Genomic DNA, 5,651 nt, shown 5'->3' with positions numbered 1-5,651 from the left:
TGGATGAAAAATTGACAGTTGTTCCCATTTTTGTCATTGCAACTGTTAATACCTTGATTTTTTTCAAAAAATAAAAAATGTAACATTTTATAGAATGTAAAATAATTTATTGATGTTCAAATATTATTCAAAGTGGATTCATAGAGAAATATTATTTTGGGTCAGGAAAATATAAGCTTTTAATGTCACATTTACATACATCTTTGGAAATCTATATTGGCAAACAAAGCATGAGAAACAATATTTACATTGAAAAGTCCTTTACATATTTCCAAATTTACCGATTATATTAAAAGGCGGAAAAATTGCTATAGCAAGTACTTCCAGTACTATGTTGAATAAGAGTTGTGAGAGAGGACTGCCTTGTGTTGTACCAGAATTTAGAAAAAAGGCTTTTAGTTTTTCCCCAGTGAGGATATTTGCCATTGGCTTATGGTAGATGGCTTTAACTATATTGAGAACAGTTTCTTTCATTTCATTTTGCTGAGAGTTTTTAATCAAATAAAACTTATCGAATGCTTTCTCTGTGTTGTTTGATATGATCATGTGGTTTATATTTTTCTTGTTGTTGATGTTGTGTATTATGTTGATAGATTTATGGTTGTTAAACCATCCTTACATTCCTGGAATGAAATCTACTGGATCATAGTGAATGACCTTCTTGATGAGGCATTTAAGCCTATTTGTCAGGATTTTTTAGAAGATATTTTCATCTGTGTTTATCAGGGATATTGGTCTGTAGTTTTCTTTTTTGCCAGCATTTCTGTCTGGTTTTGATATTGAGGTAATATTGCAATTGTGATTAGGCAAGAAAAAGATATCAAGGGAATCCAGATAGGAAAGAAAGAAGTCAAGCTCTCACTGTTTGCAGATGATATGAAAACCCTAAAGAATCTACCAAAAAAATCTGGAAACAATAGGTTCACATAGCAATGTGGCCGGCTACAAAATTCACACACAAAAGTCAATTAACTTTTTATACACTAATAATGATAGGGTAGAAATGGAAATTAAGAAAACAACTTTATTCAGATTAGTGTCACACAAACTCATTTATCCTGGACTCAACTTGACTAAAGTCGTGAAGGACCTATACAAAGAAAAATATAAAACCCTGTTCCAAGAACACACAGAAATGGAAACATATACCCTGCTCATAGATTGGCAGAATTAACATAATTAAAAAGGCAATACTCCCCAAAGGATTGTACAGATTTAATATGATCCTTCTAAAGATACCCATGACATTCTTCAAAGAAGTGCATCAAACACTTCTGAAATTCATTTGGAACAATAAACACCCTCGAATAGCTAAAGCAATCCTTGGGGAAAGGAATATGGGAGGCATGACTCCCCAATTTTAAACTGTATAACAAAGAAATAGTTATGAAAACAGCATGGTATTGGACTAAAGATAGACTGTCAGATCAGTAGAATAGGCTTGAGTACTCAGAGTATGTTCCCTAGATATACAAGCACCTAATTTTTGATAAAGGAGCAAGAAATCATAAATGGAGCAAGGAAAGCCGCTTTAAGAAGTGGGGTTGGCACAACTGGTTAGCCACTTGCCCAAAAGCAAACTCAGAGCCCCCAGTTAACACCATGTATGAAGGTAAAATCCAAATGGATTAAAGTCCTTGATATCAGACCTGAAACAGTAAGGTATATATAACAACACATAGGTAAAACTTGCCATGAAATTGAGACTAAAAGCGCCTTTAAGAAGGAAATAGCACTTCCCAAACAAGTGGAAGCAGAGATAGACAGATGAAAATATATTAAGCTGAGAAGCTTCTGCACCTCAAATGTAATACTGCCCAAGACACCAGACCCACCTACTGATTGGGAGAAACTATTCACCCAATACCCATCAGATAAAGGGCTAATCTCCAAAATATACAAGGCACTGATGAAACTTCACAAGAAAAAACATCTCATTCCATCAAAAAATGGGGAGAAGAAATGAATAGACACTTTGTCAAAGAAGACATACAAATGGCTAAAAATCATATGAAAAAATGCTCCACATCACTAATTATCAGGGAGATGCAAATCAAAACAACTATGAGGTATCATCTCGTGCCACAGAGATTGGTGCTCATCACAAATAATGAAAACAAGTAGTGCTGGAGGGGATGTGAGGAGAAAGGAACTCTTATTCACTGCTGGTGGGAATGCTGTCTAGTCAACCTTTATGGAAAGCGATATGGAGATTCCTCCAAAACCTGGAAATAGAGCTCCCATTTGATCCAGCTATACCACTCCTAAGGAAACACCCTAGGAACAAAAACAAAAACCCAATAGAAAAATCTCTTCCTCACACCTATTTTCATTGCAGTGCTATTGACCATAGACACACTCTGGAAACAACCAAGATGCCCTTCAACAGATGAATGGCTGAGGAAACTGTGGTACAGATACACAATGAAATGTTATGCAGCCGTCATGAGAGATGAAGTCATGAAATTTTACTATACATGGTTGAACCTGGAATCTATTATGAGCGAAATAAGTCAGAAGGAAAGAGATAGACGCAGAATAGTCTCACTCATCTATGAGTTTTAAGAAAAATAAAAGATTTTTGCAATAATTCTCAGAGACAAAAGAGAGGAAGGCTGGAAGGTTCAGGTCACAACATGAAGCTCACCACAAAGAGTGATGAGTGCAGTTAGAGAAATAACTACACTGAGAACTATCATAACAATGTGAATGAATGAGGGAAGCAGAAAGCCTGTCTAGAGTATATGCAGAGGTGGGCAGGGGAGGAGGAAGATTTGGGGCATTGGTGATGGGAATGTTGCACTTGTGAAGGGGGGTGTTCTTTACATCACCGAAAATCAACTACAATCAGATTTGTAATCAAGGTTTTTAAATAAAGACTTTAATTTAAAAAATGGGGGGAGATAATTACAGAAACTACAGGAAAAAAGGAATAAAAATATTAGATTTGGTTTAAAAGTTTATATAAGAATACTTTCCTTATCTATGAAGAAAATAGGACTACCACTTATCCCAATTTTATCTGCAGTCAAAGTAAGTTCCTGCTGTTCTGGAGAAAAGAATTAAGCAATGTTAAATATTAGCTGACCCTCTAGTGTTAGTTCATGCACTAAATAATCTATAGACCAACACCATCAATGGCTTGTCTTCCTGAGGCATTGTGAAATATACTTACAAAGTTTCATGAAGTGAATGAGTGTTTATCAACTTACTTTATTTTTAAAATATATTGAGGAATAGAGTGATAGTTCAGGGGGTAGTGTATTTGTCTTTTATGCATTGGACCTATTGTAGACAGAGCAATATTATAATATGTAGGGAATGTGAATGCCAGTCAATCCATACTCAATCCCTGTCATCCCATATGCTCCCTCAAGCTCATCAATAGTAATCCCTGAACTCAAAGCAAGGATTAAGTCCTGAACACCTCCAGGTGTGTCTACTCACCAAATTATATTACCATCAAATAGACATTTTCAACCCAAGATTCAAATCCAACACCCCATCAGATCTTGCAAGACCACCAGGTGTGATCCTTAAGTGCAGAACCAGGAATAATCCCAGAGCTTGTTGTCCCCCCAAAAAAACTCTATAAATAAATACTTATTATTTATTTATTTATTTATTTATTTACCTCCCAATGATCTTACTTGCTCTTGTGATATTTGGGGTGTGTATTTTGTATCATAAACATTAAAAATAACATTTATTTAAAAACTTCTGTTTCTGGTTCTTACATGCTTCCTTTTCAAATTTATTGTATTTTTTGTTTTAATGAAACTGAATTGAACACTTTAAATGATATACGTGTCATTTTCAAAATCTGAACACACAATAGTATTATGTGAAAAATGATATTTAATAGGAGAAGTTTGATTTTAACAATTATAAGTACAGTTATGTAACCTTTTGGCTACACACAACTCTATTTTTTTGTTTCTTTGTTTTTGGTTTTGGTTTTTGGAACACACCAGTGATGCTCAGGGGTTACGCCTGGCTATGCACTCAGAAATCACTCTGGCTTAGGGGACCATATGGGATGCTTGGAATCAAATACAAGTTCGTCCTAGGTCAGCCGAGTGCAAGATTAATGCCCTACTTAAGTACCACAACTCTGGACCAATTAACTCTATTCTACGCACATGCAATTCACTCTGTAGTCTATGCCTGCACAGGAGATTGTTTCATCAAGTAGAACTACTGTGAGGATTAAATTAAATAGTAAGACAAAGTACTCAATGGAGTACTTTACTATAAAGAAAGGTAGAAGTAATTAACTATTTTTACCATTCTTTCTACATAGCAATAAACTATGGACTTATTTGTAACAATAATGGCTGTGAATACTCTGTGCTATATTTTATATCTAAAAATATCACTTAAATAATGAAGCTTAATTTTAGATACATTTAGACTCATGATAAAGGAACTTAAAATATTCAGAATGTAACATTTTATTTTAATTTTAAATAGTCCTTAGTGAACTTTTTGATGGCTTAAAAAACAATCGTGATGTGAATTTATAAAGCTTATGTTCTTTTAAGGTCATTGGGTCGATTCCTTAAAATAAATTATAAAACAACTCAAACTCAAAAGCTTACCTACTGTGTTGTCTCAAGGACAGAGGTTTACACTGACATTTTTAGAATAATGGTAACCTGATCTTTTTCAACTACTTTCTCTACTATATTATTATTTATAATTTTTCCTCTCTAGTTATGATTTCTGAGAATAATATATCAACTCTCATCTATTAGAGAGAAAATTAATGTAATTATGCCTTTTGTAATCTGATCTGCTCAGATTTACTCCAGACTACAGTCAGGGATCACACATGGCAGGCTGTAAGGTACCATAGGTGTACTCAGATAGAATCCAGTTTGGTTTGTGCAAGGCCCATTCCTGATTGCTTCTATCTATAGGGAGAGAAAAGAAATTCCTGGACAAAAACGAGAATTATTTTCAACCCCTAGGGTTTTTTACTGCTAATATCAAAGTAATTGGTAGACCTTTTCTTAAGACACTTCTCTATCCCTCTGGGCTGTGATTGACTTTGAGTCTCTCAGTGAAAGGGCTACTTATTTAAAGACACCCATTCCAGCTGCTTTGAGAAAAGCCTATCTGATAGTCTGGTGTAGACTTAGCCAAAATTTTAGTTTCTTAAAAAAGTACCTGAAGCATTAATTTGCCACCTGTGGTCCTCTACTATTTATTTCAGTGCACACTTTTGTTTTGAGAGTAATTTATTAAAGTGAAACAAACATAAATTATCATCTTTTATATCAAATACTTGGAGAAATCCTGCCTATTTGATAAAGAGTAAATTTCCTGAGCCCCCTCATATCTTCAAATATTACTTACAAATCACGACTTTGCATAAGCAGAGAGAGAGAGCACAGTGGATATGCTGTTCCTTTCCACAAATGTGAAGCAGTTACAGACCACAGAATGATTGTATTCTTTCCCGGTCCCCAACACCATCAGAAGTTATCCCTGAGAATTGAGCAAGAGTAAATTCTGAACAAAGGCCCAGACCTCTCTCCTGGCAAAAACACACAAACCAAAGTGAGGGGAAAAAAAAAATCTCTGCTTTATCTTTCTTGACCTTACTGTAATGCTATCATGACAAATATGCTAAGGATTTTCCTAGT

This window comes from Suncus etruscus, chromosome 2 (assembly GCF_024139225.1).
Source record: "Suncus etruscus isolate mSunEtr1 chromosome 2, mSunEtr1.pri.cur, whole genome shotgun sequence".
NCBI lineage: Eukaryota > Metazoa > Chordata > Mammalia > Eulipotyphla > Soricidae > Suncus > Suncus etruscus.
This window is presented reverse-complemented; position numbering follows the sequence as displayed.